The sequence below is a fragment of the Capra hircus genome, chromosome 22 (assembly GCF_001704415.2).
Source record: "Capra hircus breed San Clemente chromosome 22, ASM170441v1, whole genome shotgun sequence".
NCBI lineage: Eukaryota > Metazoa > Chordata > Mammalia > Artiodactyla > Bovidae > Capra > Capra hircus.
The window spans coordinates 32,523,422-32,541,858 of NC_030829.1; the positions used below are offsets into that span (position 1 = coordinate 32,523,422).

General features: G+C 42.8%; 1 protein-coding gene across 1 annotated transcript in view; it reads left to right on the top strand.

Annotated features, from left to right (window-relative positions):
* EOGT (EGF domain specific O-linked N-acetylglucosamine transferase) overlaps window positions 1-13,187 on the top strand; it is a 55,766-nt gene extending 42,579 nt beyond the window's left edge. Inside the window, exon 18 of the transcript XR_001917026.1 lies at window positions 12,918-13,187. The gene's annotated coding sequence lies outside the window, so the exon portion shown is untranslated. The remainder of the gene's footprint in view (window positions 1-12,917) is intronic.

Sequence of the window (18,437 nt, forward strand, 5' to 3'; positions counted from 1 at the left end):
AGCACAAACAAAGGAGTATTAATATCGAGTCTTTACGTGAATCTGAGCCATGCAGTTCTCCAGGTATTTGCTATTATTTGTTTTTCACAACCATGAATTGCAGTATTTGGGGATGTTTTTGCTGAAAAGGACCTTGAGATCCTTTGTAGCTTTTGTTCATTTTACTATGGTTTGTTGACTGCCCACCGGTAACAGGAACTTTCAGACCAAGAGAGAAAGTTCCTGGGAGAAGCATGTTTTGTAGACCCAGGAATTCAGTTCTAGGAATCAGAGGGCTCTGACTCCTCAGCCTTGCACATCCCTTGCAGCTGTGTGATCAGGGGTTTATTGCTTAGCGTGATGAAGCTTCAATTTTCTCATAAATTGATGGCAATATCTATTAGGCAGGGTAGATTCAAGGGTAAAAAAAATAAAGTCACACTCGTTTAGGGCTTGGTGCATACTATCTGTTCAGTAAATGCTATTATACTATGGAACATATAGAACTGTTATTATTTAAAGCTCTAGTACGTGGAAAGCGGTTACATTTTGAATCTCCAGACTTCTCCCCACACGAAAGTATTTAGATTCTCAGGGATGCCATCAGCCGACTCTCTGATCAAATGTCCCCGGGTGTCGCATTGCACAGGGATTGGGAGCGGCTGGTCTAGGACAGAGTGACAGCTCTTGGCAGTAGATAGGTCAGGAGGTCTAAACCAGTACTTGTCAAAGTCTCTTCCACTGAGTATCCTTAAGATGTTGCATAATAAACAGTTTACCAGGGAAATACTGCCTCAAGTCGAGTTGTTTCTTGTAGGGTTTATCCCCACCTTTGACATACCCGTGCCCACTGTGAGTTTCTAAATAGGAGGAGGTCATATGCGCTGTTGCCAGATTCATTTGACCACTGGGTCTCTTTCTCAGGGAGCTTGACGATTGCTGTTACAAGAATCCCCCTCCAGGCAGGCTTCTCTCAGTACTGGCCACGGCTGTCTCCCCTCCTGGGGAATGGGTAACAGGCAGTGCTTTCGGCATGAAGCCGATCCCAGTTTGTGAGTCCTGTCAGTTGTGCTACCCGATCACAACTGACTGGACCCGGCATCAGTAGCTGAGCCGATTCTATCCAGTCTGGAGGTTGTAAGATAAAAGGTAAAGAAACGACCCAGGTCCCTTCAGCAGGGCCATTTGGATGGAAGACATGAGGAGGATGCCAAGGTTTCTGGAACCAAGACACCAGATATGAGCTATTGGTGCTTTTTTTGTATCAAGTACAATCACGAGCTGGTCTTCAGTTCTTCGTGAGGCCACTTGTACTTTCAGGTCATGCATTGGGTGCCCTCTTCCAGCCTGAAAGAACCTAAACCACACAGCCATGCCTGACTCCAGGAGTGACTGTCCCACCCAACACCATGGTGATGGGAGGACATGGACCCAGACATTCGTATTCCAAGTTTAATGCCGCACTGTGGCCCCATCACACCATGGCCTCTCAAGCTGAGATTGATCAGCAGGACAAGCAGAGGTAAAAAATAATGGTAGTTTACAGAATAATCTGGGAAGTAAATGTGAAGGACACACATGTAGAAGTCCTTAATGGTCTTAGGTAGAAATCGGAGCTGGGCAGAGGGTTAAATAATGGTGCCTGAGAAGTCAGGCCAGTTTGCCATGAGGCAGCTGGATGAGGACTCAGCAAACAGGAGATGAAGTTAAAGGTGAAGTTTCTAAGTCTCAGAAGAAAACCTTAAAGTGGATAGGCAGTAAATAATGCTGAGGACAAGAGTGAAAGGAGGGAATTACTAGACACACATTGTACAGGTCAGAGAAAAGGCAGGAAGAGGCCAAGATAACATTGAAAAGCTTGCGGAAAAAGGAGACTGAGGGGGACGATGCAGACACTGAGGAAGCCGGTACGTCTCTTACTGCAGCAACCCCTCCAGCCCCCAAGGGCAGCAGAAAATGGGGAGAAAAGCACGAAAGCACCGATTCACAGTGAAAGCCATTCTGCACTGATAGAAAAATGTAAATCCTCCAGAGAAATATCTTTATCTACGCACCGTTTTTCAAAAATGCAGGGAATATTCAGCAACATTCTCAGGGAGAGAATTTACACAAGATGCTTTTAGAAGTGTTTATGGTTCACTTGGTGGAAACGGGCCCGGGAGTTTTTCCTCCTGCAGTTCACAAGATGTCAATGTATCCTCTTGCCTGTGAAATTAAAAGTAAGATGTGATGGTGGCGCGTCCTTACTGCCATCACCACACTGAGACATGGAGCCCAGATGGGATTTCCATTCTGCCTGGCAGGTGTCTATGCAAATAAGCTGCCTTTCAGAAATTGCTGGGTAATACTATCATATTGACTTTGTACTAGATTATATGTTCTTGGATAGTCATACTTTTGCAATTCAAATAGCAGTCTGTTGAAAAGAGTTTTATGATGGCTGCTACTTGGTGCAGGCAATAAATCTGGGGGACCAGGAATAAAGGTAATAGGCAGAGAAAGGCACCCATTCTTTTACAGCTATGCTTGAGACTGATGAGAAGGGCCAATAGCTGGGAAGCGTCTTACAGTCTCCTTTTATCTTTTTGCTGCTGCTTCTTTAGTTCTTTTTTCTTCTTTCTCATCATTTCCCCCCTCCCCCCCGAAATATTAGCATTTATAAGTTTGCTTTTGGGGGTCTTCCTTGGTGATCCAGTGGTTAAGAATCCTCCTTGCAGGGGACGCAGGTTCGCTCCCTGCTGCGGGAGCTGAGATCCCACCTGCCATAGAGCAACTATGTCTGCGTGTCCTGCAACTATTGAGCCTGCGCAGTACAGCCCTAGCGCTGCAACTACTGAGCTTGCGCCCTGGAGCGAGGACCCACAACTACTGAGCCTGCATGTGCAACTGCTTAAGAACACATGCCCTAGAGCCCGTGCCCCACCAACAAGAGAAGCCATTGCCAGAAGGCCGAGCACCACAATTAAGGACTAGCCCCCGCTCGCCAGAACTAGAGCAAAAGCCCACACGCAGCAATGAAGAGCCTAGGCTGCAAGAACCCAGCGCAGCCCCTGCTCCCCGCCAAACGTCTGCGCTCTTGGTGAAAGGAAAGACCCGGTCAGGAACCCTACGGAAAGGTTTGGACTTGTTGGTTCCTAGTGACTGGCATGGTGATATTCATGGTCCCCCTTGGTGGTAAGACATTGCAGCAGACTTAGCGCTGACTCTTCTGGGCTGTCCATTGGAGTGGCCGCATAGGACCCGGGGATAACATCTACTTCCCCTACTCAGTTCAGACTTCTGAGGTTGCCCCCCACCCCCATCCTCTGCAGGGAAATGATGTCAGGCAAGTGCAAACACATGAAGTCTTAGGACAAAAAGTAACTTTGCAGAGCCATGATGAGGAGCAGGGTGGCCGAGCAGTGGAAGGGACAGACTCTGGCCTACCACTGACTACCCCAAGGACCTAGGGCAAGCCACTGACACTCAGGGAGCCTCAGTTTTCTCATCTGTGAATGGACACTACTCAGGGGACCAACCTGAAGGTTGTCGTGAGGCTGTATTTGGTCCTTGTATCTGCATGGCACTTCGTGGCACAAACAACTGTGAGGATAGAGGAGCCTGATCTTAATCAGGTAACCACGCAGGTGAGGATGTGTAAGGATAAACAGTGGGACTGCCTGGAAGAGGAGGAACTTGTAACCAAGAGATGCCGTGCCCTGGGGTGAGAGGTAAGGTTCCTCGCAGGCAAAAATAAGGTAGCACACCTGGGGTCTGGCACCCAGGGAGGCCTGCTAAGCTGGGAGAGGAGCTGGGAGGTGGAAGAAGGAGAATAGGGAGGCAGATGACGAGGAGGAAGAAGACGGAGACCCAAAGGAAGCCTGGGTCCTTGGCCCGTGAGCATCTGAGAAACCTCTAGGTGATGACACCTGAGCCTGAAAGACCCTGAGGACAGTGGCCACTGAGGTCTGCTTGATTCAGTGATGGTCTGATAGTCCTGTGAGGTGGAAAAACTCCTAGAGACCAGGCGGCCCTCAGACAGAAGTTGCAGAGGCTCCAGGGCTATCAGACTTGAACTTTGCTTCCTACTGAGTGGTTTTGTCAGCATCACCTGAGAACCTCACCAACGGCAAAGGCCTGCCAGCCAGCCTGCCTTCTCCTGGCCTCAGGATTCTCAGCTGCCTGGAGTCGAACTTTGCTTCTGCCCCTTCGGTCTGTGATTAAACGGCAAAAGGTATGTGATCTATGCAAATATATGCACATATTAATATGTAAGCCCAAGGATCAATTATGTAAGGTGGCCAAGCGGTTGCTCTGCCAGAAGGGAGGTTCTTCCGGGCCTCACTCTAACGTCTTTTTACAAAATGTGTGCATTCTGAATGCTGGGGAAGTGGGGATTCATTTGTTTGCTAAAAGTGTTTAAGAATGGGTTGAAACTTCAAGAAATCCTAGGATAGCCCAGAGTTTTCAATTATGTAGGAAAATGACTACTAGGAAGGTGGGGAGGGGAAATCAAATGTTGTGGTCTGTGGGTGGGTTGGAAAAGAATTTCCAGACATGAGATGGAATGAGAGGAGACTAGAGTTTGTTACAGTGGGAGACGCTGTTAGAGCAGTGGGCCAGCTCATGGGAGAGCCGTCCCTTTTGTGGGCCAGTAGCCAATTTTTATAGCCTCAAGACAGAAAAAATTCCTACTGGAAGGGTGGCATTAGGTGATTGGTTAGGATGCTATAAGGTGGTAATAGGATGGATATTTTACCTAATATGGGTTCAGTGGAGTGACTGGTTTAGATCCAGAGGCTCATGGCAATGGTTGCTATGGGGCTCGGTCAGTCCTGGAGATTTTTGTCCTTTGACCTTGGTACAGGGCTCCACACCAAAGCTGTGTTTATTTATTTATTTTTTTTAAAGAATTAAAATGAATTGCTGTCTGTTGGAGGGAGAGGGGAGCTTGAGGCAGGTGTTATTTATGATGTTATCGCTCAGGGACACATGGTTGAGAAGGGCTCTGCTTGGACTAGGATTTGTCTCGTGAAGCCCCAAGCCTGCTCCTCCCCCGACTGCTTTTTAAATTGAAGTACAGTTGCTGTATAATAATATGTTTCAGGTGTACAGCATAGGGATTCACAGTTTAAAAGTTATATTCCAAAAAAGGAGTTACATTCCATTTATAGTTGTTACAAAATATTGACTATATTCCCCATGTTCTATAGAACATCCTGGCAGCTTGTTTAATTTATACGTAGTAGTTTGTGCCTCTGAATTCCCTACCCTTAGCTTACCCGTCCCCGCCTCCTTCTCCCCGCTGGTAATGGCTCTTTTGTTGTCTCATATCTGTGAGTCTATTTTGTTTTTGTTACATTCGTTAGTTTGTTCTTTTCTGTAGATTTCACATATAAGGGATATGATACAGTGTTTGTCTTTTTGTGTCTGTCTTATTTCAGTAAATGTAATACCTTCCAAGTCCATCCATGATGTTGCACATGGAAAAATTTCTTTTTTATGGTTGAGTGGTATTCTGCCTCTGATTTAAACATTCATCTGTCATTGGACAGTTAGGTGGCTTCCATGTCTTGGCTCTTCTAACTAATGCTGCTGGGAACCATGGAGTGTGTAGATCTTTTCAAAATAATGCTTTTATTTACTTTGGAGATATACTCAGGAGTGGCATTGCTGGGTCATATGGTAGTTCGAGTTTTAGTTTTATGGAAAAATCTCCCTACTGTTTTGCACTCTGGCTGTATCAATTTACTTTTGCACCAGTAATCGATGAGGGTTCCCTTTTCACCATGTTCTTGCCAACATTTGTTATTTTTGGTATTTTTAATGACAGTCATTCTGACACTCATGAGATGATAGCTCATTGTGGTTTTATTTGCATTTCCCTGATGATTAGTGATGTGGAACATTTTTTCCTGTGCTTGTTGGCCATCTGTATGTCATCTTTGGAAAAATGACTGTTCAGATCTCCTGCCTATCTTTTAATTGAGTTGTTTGTTTTTTTGATGTCGAGTTGTATGAGCTCTTGATAAATTTTAGATGCATGTGTTTGTGCTAAGTCGACTCTTTGCGACCCCATAGGCTGTAGCCTGCCAGGCTCCTCTGTCCATGGGATTCTCCCAGAAAGAATATTGGAGTGGGTTACCATGCCCTCCTCCAGGGAATCTTCCTGACCCATTGTTTGAACTCATGTCTCTTACGTCTCCTGCATGGGCAGGCAGGTTCTTTACCACTAACTCATATCACTTGCAAATGATAGAGAAACTAGAGATTTGTCTTTTATACATGGAAAAAGTTATTTACATGAATGAGAAGTACCTAATGCATTACGGCCTATGTGGCTGGTGACTTTTGTCAATATTCAGCATTTTGTCCATCTGCCCCTTAACATCACCAGGAGCTCCCGTCAAGTCTGCCCAGTGGGTCTGCAGGCCTTCAGAAGGTGCTCCTTTGGCCAGGAAGTGGCAGTCTGAACATGGGTTGGAAAAGAATTTCCAAACACAGAATTGCAGAAAAGAATGAGTTCATTAAGAACAAAGGGCAGAGATAATGTGGGGGCTGTAAGCACAGCAGGCAGACCTCCCGACAGCCTTGGGAGAGCCAACAGTTTTCCTGGGTTAGTAGCCATTTTTTACAGCCTCAAGACAAAGAAAGTTCTTGCTGGAAGGGTAGCATTAGGTGATTGATTGGGGCTCTGTAGGTTGAGTAACGGGGTGGGCATTTTTGCCTAATTTGGGATTAGGAAACTGACTGGTATGAATCATGGGGGGGCTTTTGGCAATGGTTACAATGGGGCCCCATAAGTTCTGGAGCTGACCTTGGCTCTGGGCTTCGCTTCTGTGTCCTTGGGGCAAGACTGCACAGCAGGGTTTAGATTTGGCCCACCCCAGTGATACAGGGATGATACTGCAGGAGCAGAGAATAGCTTGGGAACAGGCACTGAGCTCGTGCGGGTTTTGATCTGGTTGCCTTCTGGTGGCCTTGCTTGTCTCTGAGTTAGAGAAACTGAGTTTCTGAGTTGCATGCAGTAGCAGAAAATAGTGGTCAGGTCAGAGGAAAAAGAAAAAGAGAAAAAACAAAACCTTTTCCAAGCAAGAAAGCAAAATACTATTCGGAAGGGGCTGTTTTGCTGTAATCATGTTAAAATGTGGACTCGTGTATGTTTTTAATTGAGAAATGTAGAATGTGCCCCACCACCCTGACTGACAGGCTGACATTTTCCATGTCCTTGGTCCTCATCCCACCCTTCCCTCCACCCCTAAACCCTCATCCCCCTCTTCAGCCAGTCCCCACACCTGACCTCACCTTCCTAGTTTGAACCACCATGGAAAGAGTGGCGGTGTTATTCATCACCCTGAAAAATGCTACATGGAGCCCAAGGGTTGTGTGTGATGGTCATGTCAGTGGGAACAATTCATTATTCCATCAAGCACTTGGCATGTCAGTCAATGAAAAAATATGTGCTTTAGAACTGACAGCTCAAAATAGTCTTTTCAGCAATTGGCATGCCAAGATCTTGATAGTATAATGAATTGTTCTTTAAAACTATCATTTCATGCCATCAATTTGGCCATGTAGACTTTACCTTTTTTGAGGGGGGAGGCCAGGACTGAATTGTAGAAGTTATCTAAAATAACAAGCTAAAAACTTTGTAACCTGGGAAGCAAAGATTGGAGTTTTGAGAAGTGGGATTAGAAAGAATCTTCCTTGGGGAAGATAGGTAAACACAATTACTACTAATAAACGTGTAAGAAAAGTTCCCTGAGGTTCTGTGAGTCTTAGGCATGAAAAAATAGTTCATTCTCATTGACCACTGAAATTTTATCCTCGTTTTCCATAATAAGGCACCGAGAAACTGAGATTATTTATTATTCTGTGTGCAGCTTGATATATGTTTGCTGAGCAGTGTATTTAGTTCCTGCTTATTTAGGCGATGTGACTGTCTTGGAGTGAATTTTGAGTTCTGTTGGAAGGTCAGTTTTTCCCAGTTAATCTCCATACATAGATTTCTTTTCCCACACTTGATGTATGATTTTTCTAATACTCCTGTGGCTAATTAATTCCATTCCCATTCACAAGTCTGAGCTCTTCAAAGATCTGCACCCATCTCTTCTCCTCTGAGTATTTTGAAACCAGGACTGGGAACTTGCACAGCTTGCTGGCTTTTTAGAGAATGTTTAGGACCTTGGCATGTATTTTGGGTGACTTCTGAACGTGGCACACAGCATGTCAAGGTTTCAGCTGGTCAAATTGCTTTCATCCTAAAATGTCAGCTTTATTTCTAGGAGCAGCAGCTGCCACAGACCTTTTTTTTCCCCCTTCAGATATCTCTACTGAATTGCTTGGTGTGTCAATGGTTATTTTCCATCCTGTTAAATAATGCCAGTTGCTCCAGTGATGGTCATTTTAATACCGTCACAAAATAACAAGCAGTGTCAATTTGTTTTCAAGATTGGGTCTTAATTGTTCACCATTGTTTGAAAATAGAGAACAGCCTCATTAATCCACTGCTGAATATTAAACATTTCATTAAAATATTGCTTGGAAAGGAGAGTTACTTCAAATCCCCTTCACGTGTCCTTCATGGCCAGCAAAATGATCTATTCTGCATTTTTAACTCTCAACCCAGAGAAAAATTGGGGCATCTGTGACCTTTTAATTTGTGCTTCAAAGAAAACATTTCTTAATGTTATGTAATAAATCAATCATTACTTGCTTAATAATCTTAATGCATGTCTTTGAAGTCAGCAACCCACAAGAGAGGCTGGGGTTTTTAAAAATTGACAACTCTGGTCATTTGATGTAAACCGTGTTTTATTGATCAGCTGTGGAACAGTATCAACTTCATGTAAAAAGCATGTGATCATGAGGGACAATGAAAAATGAAGACTATTTTATTTATGTGTATGTGTATATGTATATGCATATTTATATATAGTCTCTGAAGTACGTAGGAAATATGAAGTACGTAGGAAATATAATTTGAAATTATACTAACTCCCCTTAAGCCTTTCTTATCTTATCTTTGTACAAGAGCATCCTAACATAAACATGATCTGTCTATTTCTTGGTTTCTATAATCTTGAAATGAAAGTTTTTGCAACCATATTTTCTATGTATTCTAGAAAGCAGTTTAAAATGCAGATTTACCCACATTCCTTCAATCCTCTTTAGTCTGTTTGCCTTGATTTCCCTTGTTATCTAAAGAATTTTTCAGTTCAGGCATTCCTAAAATCATGTCCTTGTTACTTGTTATTAATGCTCTGTTTATCATACCAAAAAAGGAAACCCAACCTTGGATTTTTGTTTCATTTTGTAGATGAGCTTCAGATAACGCAGTTGTAGATCCGCCGCTTCTTTAATGACTAACTGCTGAATTATAGGTTTTCTGATTTGAAGTGTATTTAGAAAAAGCAACAAAATGCAATTAATCTGATAGTAATAGGAACAGAAGTTAATATTGGCCTGAAGCTAGACTGCTCATTGTAAACATCTAGCCTGCATAATTGACAGTCACAGAGGCTCACTTCTGGTTCCTAAAATGGTCCTCTCATTGCTGCCTGCACAGCTCAGCTTGACCCCATTCTTCTGCAGAGGGTTCTGCCCATACATTCCCAAGCTCCTGCGCTGGTCACTGACACAACAGCAGCTGTGCCTCTAAGCTTTCATGGCTCTCTCATTGCTCTGGCCTGGTGAGCCCCTGAAGGGGAGTGGCAGAGGGCACCCCTAGGTTCATGACCTTAACTCAAGGCTCCCGGCTTTGAACTTGGGTAAGACGTTGACCCCAGGGGCCACCCTTGAGGCATGCTTACCTTGAGAGGTGGCTGTAAGGATGAGCAGATATTGCCTACTTATTATAGGAGCTCCAAAGAGCTCTGACACCCCCCCACAGGGAGGGAAGATGCCCTGCAGTGTTCACCGTTTTGTTTTGGGTCGGGGGGCACTTCCCACCCACAGCTCCCAGCCTTGAGTTGGGATGTTGTTACCAGTCACAGGGTACCTCTTCCCTGTTCTCTCTGCTCCTTTCCGCATTACCTTTTCCATCATTTCTATTCAATAATTAATACTGCAAGGCTTTTCTTTATTGAGACAGTGCTCCCAAAAGGTTTCTTAATCTTCTTTTATCTGAACTCTTGAAAGATGTTTAGACAGAATGGGTTTTTTTTTTTTAATGTATTATCTGCTATTTTTGTTTCTTTTTTGTTTCTTATGTGGCTACTGAGGTTGATTGCAGAAATCTATGATATATAGATTGGGAAAAGTCACTTAAAGGAAACCATAGTATTTATCAATCCAGACCTAGGCTGTGCCACCAAGGGGCACACACAATTCAAACAGACACAAATTGTACACACACAGGTTTGCAGATAAAACTTTATTTGTGCTAAGCTACAAATATATACATATTCATGGTATGTATATTTTTAGATAACCTATTATTTGCTAACAATAGGAGCTAAAGGCCACCTCCTCAGTACCATAAAAATATTTACATCACTATTTTTAATGTCTGCAGGTAATTTCATTAAGCCAATCTCATGTCATTGAGCAGTAAGACTCTTTCTAGCTACTGAGTATTACCAAAGAAAAAAATTGCTGTGCCTTGAATATCCTTACACATACATCTTTATACATATATCCAATTGTTTCCTTAGGATAATTTCCGAGATATAGCACTGCTTAATGTCAGGACATGCACGTTTTTAGAGATTTCACTTAGGTTGCCATTTCCTCCTCCCGGGTATCTTGCTGACCCAGGAATCAAACCAGAGTTTCCTGTGCCTCCTGCATTGGCAGGCAGGTTCTTGTACCACTGAGCCGCCTGGGAAGCCCCCAGAGATTTGATTACATTCTGATAATTTTCCATCCAGAAATGTGGCACTTTTCATAGAACCCTTCAGCAGATACCTGAGTATGCCACTAGCCTACATATTCCCAACACTGGATATTATAAGTTGGCAGAAGGGTCTGTAGGTGGAGTTGCAGAAGAGCTTTTACAGAAAAACATTGAGAGAAGAAAACATATTGTATCAATCTGTATTTGATATATTGAGACAATCTGGGCACTGTGGTTAGGGAAGGTGAGTTGCAGTCCTGATGCTGTGAGAAGGATCATGGCTGAATAGACAGTATCTCCAGTTCTGGACAGCTGGACCACACACCAGGAACTATTTTTTTTGATTGAATAGACCCAACAAGGAGCAGTGACGAACATTATTTAGATAGCCCAAGAGGCTGTCACTTCTCGAACTAGGTTAAGTTAAAAAAAACAGGCTAACAGGTTAATTAAAAGATAACACTGTGCAATTGGACATAGCACCTGGGTAATTGTTTCTTCCACTGAGACAAGTATGTAATGAATATTACAGAGGTCTAGGGGAAAAAAAATAAACTTGTGTGACAAAGATGAGACTCTTGTACCTAAAGCTCAAGTGCTTTCCCTGTATTCCCATATTAGGTATTTATAAGCTTGGATGCATAATGGAGCAGTTTTAAATGACCTACAAATGCTGAATAGTTAGCCTGGTCAGTAGGTTTGGGTTGTGTTTAATTGTATGAAATAGATGACAATTACAAAACCCTTTTTATTTGATAAGTTTCAAATACACATAGAAGTAGAGTTGAATGATGAACGCCCACATACTCGTGACCCACTTACAATGATCATCAATTCATGGCCGCTCTTGCTCCATGTACACCCTACCTCCTTTGGCACTGAATTATTTTGAAGTAAATTGTGACATCGTATCATTTTAGTCGTAAATATTTCAGTGTATAAAAAGGTGATCTGGGTGATGGGTCCTAATCAATTAAGTTTTTTGAGTTAGCATTATGAGAATATTTTTGTAAAATACTGGTTAATTGTACAACCTCCACAAAATGACTTCTCTGAGCCTCAGATTCCTGTTCTGTAAAAGGGATACCAGTAATACTCAGATATGGTGGTGGTATTGTGAGGATCATGGGAGATACTCAAGACAACATAACATCAAAGTGATAGAAAACTATTAACTCATCATGATTGCCATTGTCATCACTGGAATTCAGATTTTATAGGCAGGTGACATACGGGAGCTTTGAAAAGCTGAGTGATGAGATGTAAGAGGCTACTAGGAAAGGAGATGGTAGAAAATGTGGCAAGTATATCAGAAAAAGGTAAGGAAACCAGGAGATAGATGAAGGAGATAAGCAGGAGGAGCCAGTAGCCCAGGCATGTGGGACAGTGAGGCTATGGGTCTTCTGACCTGTGTGGCCACAGGTTCCATTTCTTGGAACCTTGAAACATCAGTGGAAGTTGAGGAGGAGACAGAGAACTTGGGGTTTTAAAATGTTAAATTCTATTAAAGTTCATACCATATTATTAATAATAAATACTATTACAGTGTAGAAGTTGAGCTATATATATGGAAATAATTTTTTTAAGTCTTATATAATGGGTCCCTACTTTCCAGAAATGCTGCATGCAAGTCATCTCATGGAATTTATGTTGGGGGGATTTGATTGACTCTCTAGCAATGGTAAAGATCCCCTGGAGGAGGGCATGGCAATCCACTCCCGTATTCTTGCCTGGAGAATTCCGGGCACAGAGGAGCCTGGTTGGCTACAGTCCATAGGGTTGCAAAGAGTAGGACACGACTAAGCAACTAACACATTTTCACTAGGGATGGCAGTCTTATCAAATGAAGACGATGGAATGATTCCCCAGATAATTTTGAAATTTTGGATCAAAGGTGACTGTCTTCGCTATTTTATTCCTCGAACATTTATTTTTTGACTAATATGGATCATGATCTAATTTCTTCATCTGAAAAATAGCATACAGGATAATTTCACAATACAGTATCTCCAGATGATAGAATTTTTCAATGTATATTTGTAAGTTATTTTAATTGTTATGCTTTAGAAATGAATGCAGGCAAACTTTGACAACCCTTGCTTTTTTTTTTTTTTTTTTTCAGAACTTACCTATCCTGTCTCTCATTCTCAAAGAACTGAATAGCCACAGAGATACGTTGATGAATGAACCCCAATAAAGGAGTTAATGGCCGATATGGTGTTAATTGGGGCTACTCCTCTTAGAGACCATTTGCAATTGACAGTCTCCAGATGCCTTGACTAGAACGAAGGGATAATGGAACCCTTTGTGGTTGCAGTGCCAGCGAGAGAAATATTTGGGGGCAGGATGACATTTGGCGTCTTCACATCGAATCGCACAAGAATAAAATTTGTAAATCACGTTAAAGAGTTTGGATTTTATCCTTAACCGGGTGCCTCCCAGTGAAAATGGAAAATGACATAACTGCAGCTGGATTTTAGAAAGGTCAGTCTGGATTGTTTAGAAGCAAGCGGCGGGGCGGGGGGGGGGGGGGGGGGAGGGGAGGGGGGAAGTGGGGAGAGGGCAGGGAAAATAGGAGAGAAGTATAGATAGGATACTGCTTATACTGGCAGTGAGGATGGAGGAACGCGAGCATGAACTGGGAAAGTGGCAGTGAGGGTGGAGGCTACTGGGCTCTTAGTAAATGTGAGAATCCATAGACCTTGATTGTCAATTGAATGAAGAAAATGTGGGTGAAGAGGTCAAGGATGGTACTCAGGATGCAGGTTTGGGAAACAGGGTAGATTAGGTGTCAGCTCAGGCAGGGGGAGAGGCAGGTTCTGGAGTAAAGGTGTGAGTTTCATTTTGGATGTGTGGAGTTCGAGGTGCCTGTGAGCTGGAGGTACCCTGTGGTTATTAGAATTTTGGTTCCTGGCAGGACAGATGCCTCTGGGGTAGACATGGTGGTTGAAGCTTTGGGAATGGATAGGATCAAATGGACAGCAGTCAGTCACAGAGCATGCAGATACACAGATGCTGAGCCTGGCTTGCATCAGCCCCCTCCGGTTGGTGAGTAAAGTAGCTTTGGATCCTCCATCCCCAGCCAACAGCTGAGTTATCACAGAGTGAGCCCTGGGAGCCCATTGAGTGCCACATGGAGTAGAATCACTTAGCCACGCTCCCCTGACCTCAGTCCTGTCCCACTCAATTGTGAGGTGCTGAGATGTTTGGGAGAAGGCAGTGGCACCCCACGCCAGTACTCTTGCCTGGAGAATCCCAGGGACGGGGGAGCCTGGTAGGCTGCAGTCCCTGGGGTCGCTAAGAGTCGGACCCGACTGAGCGCTTCACTTTCACTTTTCACTTTCATGCATTGGAGGAGGAAATGGCAACCCACTCCAGTGTTCTTGCCTGGAGAATCCCAGGGACGGGGGAGCCTGGTGGGCTGCCGTCAATGGGGCTGCACAGAGTCAGACACAGCTGAAGCGACTTAGCAGCAGCAGCACCATGCGATGCTTATTGCTTTAAGCCACCATGTGTTGGGGTTGTTTATTCAGCACTAGAAAACTGGACGAGTTGTCTGTGCCACACTCCTTGTAATCCAACTTTGAAACATGATATGCTCAACTGAGTGTTCTCTTAAGCCAAAGGGACCTACACACTGGATGAAAACCTGTGTTTTCATCTGTGTATGAAGGATGATAATACCTGCCATCCCTTCTTTTCAGAATTATTTTACGGCCCAAGTAAGATAATATATGTGAATATACTTCATACATTATAAAGCCCTCTACAAATATCGATGAATTTAAATAGAATTGGAAAGCACTCTATCAATATAGCTTAATAGATTTTTGTTATGGAAAGAAAGTTTTAATGATATCACAAACATTAAAAACAGTACTAAATATTCAATGCTGACTGTACTTATAATTTGAAGTTACATAAGGATCATCAGAATGATTTGACTTTCCATAAATTGATCTAGAAGCTTTTTATCTAGTTCTCTTTGTCTGTTTAGTATTTTGGTTCTTTGTCAAAGGATGGGAGTTGATTTTTAGCTCTTCTTTCATCTTGTGTTGGTCTAAAAACGCCTTATTTACCCAAGGAAATTGAGCAGATCCATCTTGGTGGAGAACAGGGAATAGAATTGGATCCAAATTGATACCCAGGAGTAAGAGGCTGCCTTGGATGGCTTGCTACTAGCTACTGCCAACTTGCTTTTAAACTTTGTCACGTTACCTCTTCAGTAAATTGAATTACCAAATTATCATCAGTTGCTCAGCAATCTGATGATCTGGTACCAGTTTTCTTCAGGGTAATTGAACTATTTGTGTAATTTAAATTAACACCAATCTTGAAATTTTTCCATCACAATAACTTTGAGAAAGTGGGTGGATGGAGGGTTCTAATTGAATTGTGATTCTTAATAGGTACAGAGGGAAGGATGCTTTCCCAGGTTTATTTTTAGTTCTTTGACACATGCCTGTAATAGCCAATTCAAGTAAAAGCAAAAAAAAAAAAAAAAGTCAGATGTGAGGTGGGATCATCTGGGTCATTCCTGTAGACTACAGTGTCCTAATATTGGCACTACTGACCGTCTGGGGCTGGATAATTATTTCCAGGGTCGGGGGGTGGGGAAGCTATGCTGTCTCTTGTAGGATGTTCAACAGCATCCCTGGCTGCTGCCCATTTTGATGCTTTAGTCATTCCAACCCTCAACTCAGTCATGCAAACCAAGAATGTATACAGATATTGCCAAAGTCTCCTAGGGGCCCAGTTACCCCCCTTTCTTTGAGAACCATTGCGGTAGATGATACAGTGTGTTTCTCCTGGTAGGAAGCAAAAATATTTTGTCCCAAACTCTTCTCTACTGCTCATCCCATCGCCCTAGCCCCAGCCCACAGCTTTGTGCATCACATACGTTTCTTGTTGAATCAGCTTATCTCCAGGGGTGCTTTCCCTGGGCAGTGATCTCATGTTTATCTCCTTGATGTTTGACAATGGACTGCTCTTCATCAGACCCACTTGGAAACTGACATCCACATTTGAAGGTGATTTTTTTTTTTAAAGAAGTCATCCTTTAAAAGGTCATAAAACACTTGGCATTAGTTTCTTAGAGTGTGTGATGAATATTTCAATAGTTAAAAATGTAGTCAGGCAGCAAGGAGATGATTTAATGTTGTAAATAAATCTCTTTGTGGGATTTAATGTGCAAAAATGGACAGCAATGGCTTTAAAAAATCATTCCCCAAATGATGGGATCTATACAGTGGTGCTCTCTGTATGTTGAATCCATATCTGGAGATAGTGTTCATTGTATCTTTCTTAGATGTTGGAGGAAGACACTAAGATTACTTTTTCTCTTGGGACATCTATATCTTCTCAAAAGGAGAAGCCCATAAGGTCAACTTTCTGGGAAACAGTACTGATATCAGATCCCTGCAGAATGTACTGTCCATTGCACTAATTGAATTCCAATAGATAATAGTCACAAATGATAACACAGAAGTAGTGATAATGATCAAAGAGTTGTATGTGTTATTATTCTAATAACCCTGTCAGTTGATTGTGGAGTTGATGGTCCTCTTGGCCACATTTGGCTGCTGCTATTTTTGTAATGAGAACTAAGAACATTATTTCTATTTTTTTAAGTGATTGAAACAGATAAAAAAAAATCAAAGGATGAAGAATATTTCTTGACTTCTTAAAATTATGAGATTCAATTTCAGTGTCCACGAGTAAAGTTTTATTGAGATGTAGCCATGCCCGCTCATTTGCACATTGTCTGGGGCTGCTTTGACAGAGCTGAGCAATTATGACAGAGACCACACCGCCCACAAAGCCTAAAGGAGTTAGTATCCAGCCCTGGATGGAAAGAGCTGGCTGACCCTTGATGTGATTATGCCTGGAGAAGGAAACGGCAACCTACTCCAGTGTTCTTGCTTGGAGAATCCCAGGGACGAGGGAGCCTGATGGGCTGCCGTCTATGCGGTCGCACAGAGTCAGACACGACTGAAGCGACTTAGCAGCAGCAGCAGCAGCCCTCGTTTTATAGAGGTGGAAGCAAAAGTACAGAAAATAAGTCATTTGTTTAAAGTCCTGTGTCAGTAATGTGACAGAGCCAGAAATTTGAAGTTAAATACTCTGGTACCATGTGTGGTGGCAGTAAAATTTGCCAGGACAGAACTCCTCTTTTTTTTTTTTTTTTCCTTTATTTTTTAAATATTTATTTTATATTGGACTGTAGCTGATTTACAATGTTGTATAGTTTCAGGTATACAGCAAAGTGATTCAGGTATGTATATATCTATTCTTTTTCAAATTCTTTTCCCATTTAGGATATTACAGAATACTGAGCAGAGTTCCTATACTATACAGTAGGTCCTTATTGATTATCTATTTTAAATATAGTAGAGTGTATATGAGCTTCCCTGGTGGCTCAGACAGTAAAGAATCTGCCTGCAGTACAGGAGACCTGGGTTCGATCCCTGGGTTGGGAAGATCCCCTGGAGGAGGGTATGGCAACCCACTTCAGTATTCTTGCCTGGAGAATCCCATGGACAGAAGAACCTGGTGGGCTATAGTCCATGGGATCTCAAAGAGTTGAACCCCACTGAAGCGACTTGGCACACAGAAAGTGCATATTTCAACCCCCATTTCCCATTCCCTCCCCGCACCAACCTTTCCCCTGTGGTAACCCAGAACTCATCATTTTAAACAAATTAGCAGAAACAACTTCCCATAATTCAGCTCTTTCTTATTATACTTTGCAGTCCATTCATACTTGATTTTTGTATGTAGGTCCCCAAGCAGCAATTCCTGAATGAAGTGAAGAGCGTTTTGTACTCCTTAGGCTGTACTTGTACAATATTCTCTTCAGCCTTTCTAAGAATGGGTGTTTGTACGTTTCCTTTCATGCAGCAGGATTCCCGCCATACAGGGAGGCACCCCTGAGGGGCAGAGTCCTGAGGTCTGGAAATCTAGGTGGGTAACTGATTTTCTGCTACACAGAAACTCTTGTGGAGGGAGGAAATGTCAAGGGCAGAAGGACGGTTTCTAGGTCTGCGGTAATTGAAGTTTAAATGTCTATGTAGAATAGTTAGGAACTTAAAAAAAAAAAAAGAGAATCTCATCTGTCTGGCCCAGAATTGGCCTTGCTTCATTCAATTTCTCCATTTCAAAAGATGAAAGGCTGCATCGTCTGCCAGGATTTAGCGTCCAGTCCCAGGGCATCATTGTGTTTCTAATCTGATGTTTGGGCCATGACGCCATCCCCTCTGCCTGCCGGTCAAGATCCCTTCCTTTTTTTTTTTTTTTGTTAGATTGTTAAAAGGCCCTAGACATGGATCAATTTCAGACAGCTTTTGGCTCCATAGGGAACCAGCTCACGGGTCTTTGGTTTTATTTTATTCCTTTCGGATTTTAGAGCAGAGTTCATTCGTAGTAGCAGAGGCTATAATCATTCTCATTTTAAAAATACAGCCACACACTCACAAATTAAGAGTGGGGGATGTTCTAGATCTTGACTGAAGTGATGGTTCTGTGACTGAATATACTTATCAAAGTTCATCCAAATGTATACTAAAGATCTGAGCATCTTAACTTCCACTAAAAGGGCATTAGGGGCTTCCTTGGTGGCTCAGATAGTAAAAGAATCTGCCTG